Source organism: Podarcis pityusensis (assembly GCF_964106645.2).
Source record: "Podarcis pityusensis genome assembly, chromosome: 2".
In the NCBI taxonomy this organism is placed as follows: domain Eukaryota; kingdom Metazoa; phylum Chordata; class Lepidosauria; order Squamata; family Lacertidae; genus Podarcis; species Podarcis pityusensis.
This window is the reverse complement of record NC_138029.1, coordinates 110,079,696-110,092,907: the sequence shown is the minus strand read 5'-3', so window position 1 is coordinate 110,092,907 and position 13,212 is coordinate 110,079,696.

Sequence of the window (13,212 nt, the reverse complement as noted above, 5' to 3'; positions counted from 1 at the left end):
CAGAACCCTGAGGCACCTCACAGGGGTCTGAACACTCACCCCTCCCACTTTCTGAACACGGCCCAGGAGGAAGGAGCGGAACCACTGTATAACAGTGGCCTCAGCTCCTCTAGACAGTCCAGAAGGATGTTATGGTCAATGGTATCAAACGCCGCTGAGAGATCCAGCGGAACTAGAAAACAGCTCTCACCTTTGTCCCTAGCTCCCCGGAGATCATCGACCAGTGCGACCAAGGCAGTTTCAGTCCCATGATGAGGCCTGAATCCCGACTGGAAGGGATCCAAATGGTCTGCTTCTTCAAGGTGAGCCTGGAGTTGTTCAGCAACCACTCGCTCAATCCCCTTGCCCAAGAATGGAAGATTTGAGACTGGGTGATAGTTGGCCATACTGCCACAGCTAAAGATGGTTTTTTAAGAAGCAGTTTGAGAACTGCCTCTTTCAGTGGGTCTGGGAAGGCTCCCTCGCAGAGAGAAGCATTCACCACCCCGCGAAGCCCATCGCCCAGCCCTTCCCGGCTAGCTTTTATAAGCCAGGATGAGGAAGGATCAAGGAGACAAGTGGTTGGTTTCACTTGTCCAAGCAGCCTGTCCACATCCTTTGGGGTAACAGATTGGAATTGATGCCATGCAACTTAACTTACATAATCCATATTTTAAATAGCCTGGAAAGAGTTTACCAGCCACATTCTTTTTTAAAATTGAAATGTTTTCTCAGCAGCATTAAAATTAAAGAAATCATAGTGAGTCTCCTTCACCTCCATGTAAGTGACCTACTGGTTAACCAGTGTATCAGTAGAACCAGGCTACCCAGTGCTTATGCTGGAACAGAGACCCAGTAGACGTTCCTATCTTGTTGGACTACATTTGCTATTATCTCTACCCATTCTCTTCTGGTGGGAGTTGCAGCTGAACAATAGATGGAGGGCCACAGGATCTTCAGCCCTGGCTTTGTACAACCAGAGGGAGAAAACTGGGATTCATTACAGGTATAGTTGTAAATCTGTATAGAAAAGAATAAACCTCATAGAGTGGTGGAAGCATAAAGCTCAGGAAAAAAAGTAGGGATAAAACTAGGTTTGAACCCAGCATGCCTCAAACATTGACACGTTGGAAAGAGTTGCATGCCAACAGGATCGCAGTGCTTATGCAGGATTCAGTTTCCTTGGAATGATGGACAGCGGAGACAGTGGTGCTTTTAGGATATATGAATAAATATCATTGCCTGCAATGATATCTTAGGAATGGGTGCGTATTGTTAGGTAGATTTATTGCTTTATTGTTCGGCGTCCGGCACGCTTCCCCTGCACGCCTCTGCAGGTCGTAAAGCAATTAGCAGAATTGCACAGCGTCCGTGTTGAAAGGGCAGTAAAAGAAGTCCCACACGTTTCTTCTGTCCTAGTAGCACTTTATTTGCTCAAAAGTAGCATATTTACAAGCAAGAAATTCCATCTGATTCAAGCTGCATTTTTCTCTGCGTCCTTCTCTCTCAGTGTGCAGCTGCGTAGCAAAGCTGCTTTCACTTTTCACTCAGCTCACAGCATTCCAAGCTGCTTTCGTCACATCCTGGCTTACTTCCCTTGTAAGCGCCTCCTCTCAGCCTCGAGACACAGAAGGTTAACCCTTCACTACACCCAACACCCCCTCTTGTCTCGCGCCTGAGGGGAGAATCGACCCTTGGTCGTCCCAAACCCAGACCTTCACAAAACTCCCCATGTCTTTGGAAGGTGAGTGGCTTCGTGAACCCATCAGCTAGGTTCTTGGCAGAGGGACAATACTTCAGCGCAACTAATCCCTCTTGAACACTCTGGCACACATTCCGAAAGCGAATGTCTAGGTGTTTAGTTCTGGCCTTGAACTGACCTGACTCTGCCAAACGCAGGCATGGTTGATTGTCCTCGAAAACACGTATCGGCAGACAATCCACTTCGCAGAGTTCCTGCACTAAACAAGCATAGAACTCTACTTCTCTGCACATCTCTGAAAGAGCACTAAACTCAGCCTCAGTGGATGAGAGCGCTATAAGACTTTGCTTCTTGGACCTCCATCCAACTACTGAGTTCCCAAACTTCACCACTAGGCCAGACACAGACTTGTGATCCTCAAGATTAGCCCAATCCGAGTCCACATAGCAAGTCAGTTTGACTTCTCCTTGTGCTGGCAACCTAAGACAAAAGTCTTTGGTCTCCTGCAAATACCTCAGAACTCTCTTGATGCCATTCCAGGCTTGCACACTAGGGTTTGATGCCTCCCTGCTGAGCAGATTGACAGCAAACGCTATATCAGGTCTGCTCCACTGGGACAAGTACAACAAACTCCCTAGGGCTGACTGAAACACTTCAGTATTTTCGAACGCAGCGCGTTCTACTTGCTGGCTGTCCTTCACAAAACTAGTCTCCATAGGACTTCTCACTCCTGCACAATCACTCATCCTCATTTTCTGAAGCAATTGCTCAATTTTACCTCTCTGGCTGAGCAAAAAACTTCCATCCTGTGCACGCTCAACATTGACACCTAGATAGGTTTTGACAGCACCAAGCTGTTTAAGCTTGAACCGTTTACCTAGCTCTTTGGCAAACTTCTCCGCCTGTTCATCTGTTTCTGAGAAGAAAAGCACGTCATCAACAAAAATCAGCAAACACTCTTGTGTTGCTCCTGAACCTCTCAAATAAAAGCAACTATCAGCAACACTTCTCCTGAAACCTAGCTCTTCTAAGGCTTCATTCAGGCACATGTTCCAGTTTCTAGCAGATTGACGTAATCCATAGATGGATTTGTGCAATCTCCACACAACATCCTGCCTTAAGTTCTCAAACCCTGGAGGAGGAATCATGTACAGCTCCTCCTGGAGATCTGAGTTAAGGTAGGCAACATCCACATCAAAGTGGTTTACTTTCCAGCCTCTCTGTGCTGCACAAGCTAAAAGCGTTCTCAGAGTCTCCGCTCGTGATGTTGGCGAATACACCTCCGTGAAGTGTATTCCCTTCCTCTGAGTAAATCGTCGAGCAACTAACCTGGCTTTATACTGCGGCTCTCCTGCACCAGTGGGTTTCAAGCGGTAAACCCACCTGGAACTCACAGCCTGCTTGCCTGGTGGCAACTCTGTGAGTGAGAACACACCTAGATCTTTCATGGACTTCATCTCTTTGTCCATTGCCCTGTGCCACTTGCCTGCTTCTTCCTCAGGTAAACCCTGAATATCCTCGAAGGATTCAGCTTCACATCTTGCAGAACCTACCCAGACGCCTGAAGCGTCGTACCGATCAGGAGGCCTCCTTGTCCTCGCTGATCTCCTCAGTGTGAATCCTGGTGACCCTGCCGCTTCACTGGTGCCTCCCTCATCCTCAACTTCAAATCATCCTCAACTTCAGTGTCTTCCCCCTCTGACCTGCTGCGCCTCTTGGGCCTTACAGCTGGTCCAGCAGGTGAAGAAGGCTCACTCTTTGGCTCAAACTTAACACTTGCCTGAGGAGGTGTTCTAGGTTCCCCCCTCTGAGGGATCCTGAGTTGTCCCTGCCTTGGACTCTGTCGCTCTGGACCGTGGTCCCCAGCAACAAGTTCCTCTTCCTCCTCAACGTCTGAGTCATAGAACTGCTGTGGAAGCACGTCTGGATTAGCATGCAGACGCTTCCAACCGGCTTGCTCACAGAACTCAGCGCTATTGCTAATAACCAACCTAGACTGGTCTCCACTTGGGTACGCAAACCGCCAGGCCTTTGAGCCAGGCTCATACCCTACAAAGATCATTCTTTTAGATCTTGGCTCACCTTTTTTGCGTAGAGCCTTTGGAATAAGCACCCAAGCCTCACAACCAAACACACGAAGGTAGTGTACCTTGGGCTTCCTTCCATGAAGTAAGAAATACGGTGTATTTCCTACACTAGAGTTGTACACTCTATTCTCCGTATGGACCACATAGCGCCAGGCCTCAGACCAATATTTCTGGGGTAGCCCTGCGTCCCACAGGATCGCAGACACAGCTTCCTGCACCGTCCTATTCTTTCTCTCTGCCAGCCCATTCTGTTGCAGAGAATAAGGAGCGGTCAGTCTGTGGCTAATCCCCTTCTCCCTAAAGAAATCCTGTAAAGCAGAACCAGTGAATTCAGCACCTCTGTCACTTTGAAAACCATGAACTTTGGTGGAAAAGGTTACCTCAACTGCGGTGATCCAATCCCTGATCATTTTAGCCGCCTCCCCTTTCGTTTTCAGAGAGAAGGTCCAAGCAGACCTCGAAAAATCATCAATCAAAAGCAGAGAATACTTCGAACCTCCCAGTGACTCAACAGACATGGGTCCACACAAATCTGCATGAATTAATTCAAAGGGTTGTGTGGTCTGCCTCTCTGATTTTGGATATGAGCATGTCACAACTTTCGCCTGTTTACATGCATTGCAATCTAGAAATTTGTCACAAACATTAAATTTGCACCCTTGTGTCAGCTCTGGTGCTTTCTGGAGATATTTCCAATTCAAATGGGCGAAGCGTCGGTGCCAAATATGTGAACAACCATTGTGGGGTGCTACATTCACACATTGGCCCTTCGCATCTTCGCTGTCATCTTCTCCTGTGGAAAAAGGCACATTTACAGCAAACAAATTATCTTTAGACTGCACTGTGTACACGTGTTTCCCATCCTTGGAGAATTCACATTTGTCACCTGCAAAAGAAATTTGAAAACCATCGATCAGTAGATCATGCACACTTAACAAACAGTTAGTTAAACCGGGCACTGCATAAGCTTTGACTTCATGCTTAAGGAAAGGACAGAAGAACAGTCCTGTCTCTGTTAGCCTTTTCCTGCTCCCATCTGCAAGCGTAACATACTTCTCAGTTTTTACTGTCCTGCAATACCTCAAAAGATCAGGAGATGGCACCAACGAATTTGAGGCACCAGAGTCTATTATTACAGTGAGAAAGTCTTGTTGTTTACATTTCTGGGTCGCCAGGGCAACAATCTCCTCACTACCCCCCTCCTTGGGGCTTCTGCAGATGTCCTCTCTGGTTGTCACGGCAACAGACTCCCCCCGGCAGGAAGACTTGCCCACGACCTTCACAGCTTCCGTAGATGCAACTCTCTCAGTTGCCATGGAGACTGGACTTGTCTCGGCGTTCCCACACAACTCTGAAGCTCTTATCTCTACTTGCTGCAGGTGGCTGACCTTGAAGCCTCTAGCTCTTTTCAGCTTCCCAGGCTCCGACTCACGACGTAAACAACTCTTGGCAGCTTTTGGAGAAAGAGGCGTCTCTGAGCTTTCACTGCTCACTGCCCCCCCACTGCTCACGGGGTCTCCAGGACGTTTTCCTGCACCCCCTCTGATGGATGAAGGGCTCCCAACACTTGGCCTCTCTCCAGGCTCCTCACACAGACACGTTGCAGCATCCACACAGCTCCCAGGCTCAGCAAAAGCACAAGCAGCATTAACAGCAACAGCAACAGCAACAGCAACAGTCCCTTCGCCCCCCTGTGGGGGCTCACAGCTCCTCCCAGCTGTGTATCGGCTCTCAAGAATGTGGCCGGCGCTGTCTTGCCTCTCCCTTTCGGATGCAGCCACTTCTTGGCCCTTGCTTCCCACTCCAGCTCCACAAGCTTCTTGGAGTGCTAGCCAAGCGGCCTCTGGTTTTCTTGCACCCAGGACAACAGGCACCAGATGAGCATCCACACTTTCTGCCAAAAAAGCAAGCACACGCTTCTCAACTTCACTTTGCTCTGCAGCCCTCGTAGCCTCTGCTTTCCCAGCTGCATTCTGTGGGGGGTGAATTACATTCCACAGTTGCTCCCCCACCAGCAAAAGCTCCACTTGAAAGCTCCACTGCAGCCAATTTTGGCTAGTCAGTTTCTGACATGGCAGTTTAAGCTCAAAGCCATGTTCACAGGGCTGAGCCATTGCCTCCCTTCTGTTGGCTTTTTCCAAAGGGTACTCACTCACTCAGCCAAACTGGGAACTCCGGATGACGTGGCTCTCAGCTCCCTCTCCATCAGCCTCCTCCGATCTGCCCTTTGAAGTCTTGCTTGGCAGTCGATCAAGCTGACGATCAGCAAATAAAGCTTCAAAGCCCTTTCTCACACGCTTCACGTTGACCCATAACCATGTTAGGTAGATTTATTGCTTTATTGTTCGGCGTCCGGCACGCTTCCCCTGCACGCCTCTGCAGGTCGTAAAGCAGTTAGGAGAATTGCACAGCGTCCTTGTTGAAAGGGCAGTAAAAGAAGTCCCACACGTTTCTTCTGTCCTAGTAGCACTTTATTTGCTCAAAAGTAGCATATTTACAAGCAAGAAATTCCATCTGATTCAAGCTGCATTTTTCTCTGCGTCCTTCTCTCTCAGTGTGCAGCTGCGTAGCAAAGCTGCTTTCACTTTTCACTCAGCTCACAGCATTCCAAGCTGCTTTCGTCACGTCCTGGCTTACTTCCCTTGTAAGCGCCTCCTCTCAGCCTCGAGACACAGAAGGTTAACCCTTCACTACACCCAACACGTATAGTTCAAAAGCTGCTACTTAAAAATCCAAAATGGAGTTCCAGGTTTCTTAAATGAGGGGTTGTTGTGGTTCCTATCCAGAAGACAATACAGTGGTACCTCAGGTTACATACGCTTCAGGTTACATATGCTTCAGGTTACAGACTCCGCTAACCCAGAAATAGTACCTCGGGTTAAGAACTTTGCTTCAGGATGAGAACAGAAATCGTGCTCCAGCGGTGTGGTGCTACCTAAAGTGGTGCTTCAGGTTAAGTACAGTTTCAGGTTAAGTGTGGAGTTCCGGAACGAATTAAGTACTTAACCCGAGGTACCACTGTATAAGAAGAATAACCCCTATGAGCCAAGCCCTCTTGTAGTCCCATGCTTTTTTTTTTATAAAAAAAATGGTATTTATTAAAATTTCAAAAAAATACAAGGATTACACAAAAACAAAAAATAAAAATACAGAAAAATACAAAATACAGCAAGAAGAATAAAAAAAACCCTTATTAAGATATAACAAAGCAATGAAAAATAGAAATAAACAAACAAAATAAAAACAGTTAAAAACACATTAATTTTCCATAGCATATCTTCCTTACACTTATTTCCCCGGACCTCCTCATACCTCCCTTTTTTGTATTCCAGTTCAGTTTGTTAGTTCAGCAAATCCTTACCATTAAACTTTTACCCATTTATAAACCTTTTTTCATACCTTTTTCCATTTGGCCTCCATATTGAGCCTTTTCAGAGCTTTTGCTTCCATTGGTGACAGCCACCTTGGGGTTCAAATCAAATCAAATTTTATTAAACGGTCACAGACCAGATTAACTTGTACAGCTAGTCAGCGAAGCATAACACCGAAAAAAACAAAGGACAATTTCGATACATAACTGCAATTTAAAATTAGACAGCATAAATAAAATTAAGTATTTGCCTTCGCCTGCATATTGACATTGGAAAGCTCTTGTTTCCTGCGCCTAATAGCGGCTACACAAAATTTGGCCACATTGATCGTAATTTCAGGAACCTTATCTTCAACCAAGGCTCTCATACGTTGGAGTTCTGGTTCATTTTTAAGCTTTTGTAGAACTGGGGCAATAAAGGTCAAACGTAGATCCTCGTAGTAACTACAGTGCAGCAATACATGCAGACTTGTTTCCACTTCCGATGAGCCACACGGGCAAACACGTGACTCATATGGTTTGCCCTCATATCTGCCTAGCAGCAGGGCAGAGGGCAGAACGTTAAATCTGGCCAGGGTAAAGGAGTGTCTGTACTTAGGTATTTGTAAATCAGCCAAATAATTTGCGGGTGAGAACCCTCTCCCAAAGTCTCTAATTATGGCATGTTTATCCATTTTGCCCATATGACATTGCAGCTCTATGTCCCTAATGCGTTGGAGCACTTGACTTCCGGCTCTCTCATATCCTGCCGCTATCAAGATCTGCGGGGAGAATCCCAAGCTTCTTATCTTTTCAAACAGGGAAGCTTTCCAGGTGGAATGAAAGGTGTCTAAGAGTGTTAAAGGAGCCAAACCGGCCGGGGAAAAAATAAGCTTCAACCAGTAGTGTATCTTTAGAATCCACAGCCGCGCATTAACGGGTGGTTGTCCAACTTCTAAGCGGACAGCTATATTAGATACACAGGGGGGGATCCCCAATAAACACCGATAGAATTTTGTTTGAAATGCCTCCATAGGCGCAAAATTTTTAAAACTGCAAACCTGGGATCCATAAGTGAGTTGTGGGAGTATTTTTGCAGCAAAAACCTGGGAGGCCGCCGGAACGCATTTACCCCCTTTCCCGTGAAAAAATCTTGTAAGGGCTTTATTAGCCCTTCCTGCGTTGGCAATGGCGTTTTTCATCTGTTGGTGCCACGAGACCCTTTCCTGAAAAGTTATTCCCAGGTATTTGAAAGTTGCTACCTGGTCAATAGGTTGACCATTAATTCTCCATTTGTGTTTCCTTCTTTTTTTTGAAAACACCATAACTTTAGATTTGCTGTAATTTATTGATAGTTGTTCCGCTTGACAATAGTCAGCAAGTGATCTCAAGAGCTTCCTCAGGCCAACGCAGGAAAAGGAGAGTAGGACTGCGTCGTCCGCATACAGAAGCACCGGGATGGGAATACCTGCCAGTTTGGGAGGGTGGGCATTTTCTTTCGCCATATTTACTGCTAGAGAGTTGATATAGAAATTAAATAGCGTTGGCGCGAGGACACATCCTTGTTTAACCCCATAGTGCGTTTGAATTTCTTTAGTTAGATGGCCTGACCGATCGCATCTTACCCTCACCCTGGTGTTTTCGTATAGACCACGGATAAGGCGTAATAAGCGTTTATCTATGTTTGTAGCGCCAAGCTTTTCCCAGAGTCTATCCCTTGGTATTAGATCAAACGCCGATTTAAAATCCATGAATGCTGCATATAAAGACCCCCCTTTTCTAGAGTATTTGTCTGCCAGGTGTTGAAGGGTAAGGGCCTGGTCTATAGTTGAACGCTTTGCTCTAAAACCAGCTTGAGCTTCTGATAGAATATGCTCTCTTTCCATCCACTCCACTAATTTATCACATAAATGAGCAGCATACAGTTTGCTAATAATACTTAATAGACTGATTGGTCTATAGTTAGCTGGCTCAGTTCTGTTTCCTTTCTTAAATATTGGAATGATGATGGCTAAACCCCAGTCCTCGGGGATAATAGCCGCTTGATTTATACTAGTGAACAAGGCGGCTAGCACAGGGGCCCACCATTCGACATTTGCCTTAAGAATTTCTGGTGGGATATTGTCAGCACCCAGGGCTTTCCCTGATTTAAGAGCTTGAATAAGGCCAGTAATTTCTTCTGTAGTTACAGGGGGCCATTCCTTACCAAATTCACTTGAAGCAGGAAGCAGAGCTGGGGCCAGTTGATTTGACGAATATAATGAGAGGAAATAGGCCTCCCATGCTCCAGCGGGTATAGAGTATTCGATTTCAATCGGGGAGTCTCTCCAGCTTTTTGCAATTATTTTCCAAAACGTGGCAGAATCTTTCCTTTGGGAGGCCTCCACTAGGCACTGCCATTCCTCCCTTTGTGCCTGGAGCTTTTTCTTGCTAATCAAAGCTTTATAACTGCGTTTTGACTCAAACCAGTCTAATGGAAGCGAAGGTAAGTTCGCTGTTCTATAGTTCCTGTACTTATCCAGCAGGAGGCGTTTCATAGCCATGCATTCTTGGTCAAACCAAGGTTTGGATTTATTAAAGTGTAGAGATTGCCGTGGCGTTTTTTTGTTGGTCAGATAAGGTTGTAGCGACGAAATCAGTTCCCGGAACATGTCTAATCTAGCCTCAGGAGTTGGGGAATTAATGAGGTTCTCCTTTCTAGCAAGAAAAATATCTGAGTGAAGTCTTTCCGATATTTCATCACTCAATTTGCTGGACCATTTAATACGTGAGTATCTTAGCTCCATGTTTTCGAAGCATGGGGCTACAAGTTTATCAGAGCAAAATAAATCTTTTCTTACATCCAGTATTAAACAGAGCGGTAGATGGTCGCTGTCAACCCTCTCCACCACTTTACATTCCCGTGCTCTGCTCAAAAGGTTAGATGACACCAGGACGTAATCGATAGTGGAGGCTCCCATGTTGGATATAAATGTAAATTCCCCACTGGGTTCTCTGTCGACACGACCATTTAATACAGTCAAATCCAGATTGTTGGGAAAACGTAGAAGGCATAGGCCTGCGTAATTGCAGCCCTTGTCTTTTGAGAGCCTTGGGGGAATAGAATGGGCTTCTTCAGAAATGGGAGGTACGTCGTGAAAATGAGCATATAACGCTTCGTCTGATTGGCCAATTCTGGCATTTAAATCCCCAGCCAGCAGCACTGCCGCAGCAGGAGTTTGATTCATTAGCTCATCAACATAAGATTCTATCCTATGCCAGAGATTTTTGATAAGCTGCTTGCCTCTTTGGGGAGGGGCATATATATTAATCAATAGAAGTGTGCAATATCTGCATTTCATTAATAATGCCATGGCCACACTGCTCAGAGGCTCCAGCTCGACGAAAGATGCTCTCAGCCTTGTGGATATTAGAATGCCTAGCCCACCCTTAACTCGTCCCCCTTTGTTGCTTGGTGAACCTGCGAGCGAAAATGAGGCAAAACCATTTACATCTAGATCCCCTGTTAGCCATGTCTCTTGCAAGAAGACTATATCATGATCTTGAATAAAATTGACAAATGATTGGTCAGTCGCCTTGTTGAGCCAACCAGCAATGTTCCATGATAAAAATTTAAGATTGGCTTTATCACAATCGAATCTTTGTCAATTATTAGCTAACGTACTTTTAGGGTTTGTCGCCTTGGGGTTTTATTTTCCAATAAATCTTTATATCTTATCCAGACATTAAACAATGCTTTCCTGACAATATGATTTTTGAATGCTTTGTGTGCTTTGACCTTATCATACCATAAATATGCATGCCATCCAAATACGTTGTTAAAACCTTCTAAATCCAAAATGTCTGTGTTTTCAAGAAGTAGCCATTCTTTCAACCAGCAAAAAGCTGCTGATTCATAGTAAAGTTTAAAGTCTGGCAGGGCAAATCCACCCCTTTCCTTTGCATCAGTTAATATCTTAAATTTTATTCTGGGCTTCTTGCCCTGCCAGACAAATCTAGAAATCTCTCTCTGCCACTTCTTGAAACAGTCCATCTTGTCCACAATTTGCAATGTTTGAAACAAAAACAGCATTCTAGGCAATACATTCATTTTTATCACAGCAATACGACCCAACAGTGAAAGCTTCAAATTTGACCAGATTTCTAAATCTTTTTTCACTTCCGTCCAATATTTTTCATAATTATCTTTAAATAAGTTCCCATTTTTGGCTGTCATATTAATTCCCAAATATTTCACTTTCTTTACCACCGTCAATCCTGTCTCATTCTGAAACCTATCTCTTTCAATCGGTGTTAAAATTTTCTCTAAAACCTTAGTTTTTAACTTGTTCAATTTAAAACCTGCCACTTGACCAAATTCTTGAATTAATTCTAAAACTCTTTTGGTACTAGATTCTGGCTCCTGTAACGTCAATACTAAGTCATCTGCAAATGCTCTCAGTTTGTACTGTTTGGCTCCGACCTGTATACCTTTAACCAACCGGTCCCTTCTAATCATGTTTAGCAAAACCTCCAGGACCGATATAAAAAGCAGTGGGGAGATTGGGCACCCCTGTCGTGTCCCTTTTTCTATCTTAAATTCTTCCGTGACCACATTATTTACAATTAATTTAGCCTTTTGTTCAGAATATATTGCACCTATACCATTTTCAAAACCTTGGCCTACCCCCATCCCATGTAGGTTCTTCTTCATAAAACTCCAAGAGATATTATCAAAAGCTTTCTCCGCGTCCACAAATATCAAAACTGCTTTAGTGTTTATATTCACTTCTAATTTTTCCAAGATATCAATTATATTCCTCAAATTGCCAGACAAGTGTCTTCCCGGGAGAAAGCCCGCTTGATCTTTATGGATCTCTACCATCAATACTTTTTTCAATCTCTTGGCCAAAATATCTGCAAAAATTTTGTAATCCACATTAAGTAACGATATAGGGCGGTAGTTCTTAAGCTGGGTCTTTTCAGTCTCTGTTTTTGGTATAAGTGTAATATATGCCTCTTTCCACGACTCTGGCGCCCTTTTCCCTTCCAATATTTCATTGCAGACTTCCTTCAAAGGTTGCAGTAACCACTCTTTCAAAGATCTGTAGTATCTAGAAGTCAGCCCATCCGGTCCTGGAGATTTGCCCAGTTGCATATTTTGTACGGCACCTTCTACTTCCTGTTCAGATATTTTATAGTTCAACATTAATTTACTTTCTTGAGAGATTTTTTGTAATCCATTTGTCTTCAAAAATTGGTCTATGTCCATTTCTTTCTGTGGCCCTTGTGTATATAATTGTTTAAAGTACCTCTGGAAGCAATTTCTAATCTCAATTGGGTTATGTATACTCTTTCCTTCCACTTCTAGGTTTGTAATAGTATTTAATTTTTGTCTTTTTTTCATTTGCCAGGCCAACAATTTCCCACATTTGTTAGCTGATTCAAATGTTTTTTGTCTCATTTATTTAATTTTCCATTCTATTTCCTGATTCATCATTTCCATATATTGTACTTGATACAATTTTATTTCTCTCAAAATCTCCTGGGACTTTGGTTTTGCTCTCAATTTCTTCTCCCCTTCTTTTATTTTCTCCAAAATTTTATCTTTCTTCTCATTTTGACTTCTCTTCTTTATTGCATTCTGTTGTATCAGAAACCCTCTCATAACAGCTTTGCTTGCGTCCCAGATTACTCTTTTTTCTACGTTGGTATTCATGTTTATTTCAAAGTAGTCCCTCAAAGTTTTTTGGGCCTTTTTGTACACTTCTTCATCTCTAAATCAGGTGTCATTCATCCTCCATCTGAAGGATCCGGTTGTTGTTTGTTTCATCTCCATCCTTACGGCGTTATGGTCAGAGCAGGTTTTTGGGCAGATTTCTACTTTCTTTATCTTTGGTGCCATTCCTCTAGTTATCCATATTTGGTCAATTCTAGTCCATGTCATCTTGGCTTCAGAAAAGAAGGTTCCCTCTCTTCCCAGGGGGTTCTTTACTCTCCAAATGTCCACTAAGTCCATGTTGTCTGTCATCTCAAAGAATGTTTTCGGTAATCTACCATCCTTGGTAACTACCTGTCTTTGTGCCTTGTCCATATTTGTAGATACTACTCCATTC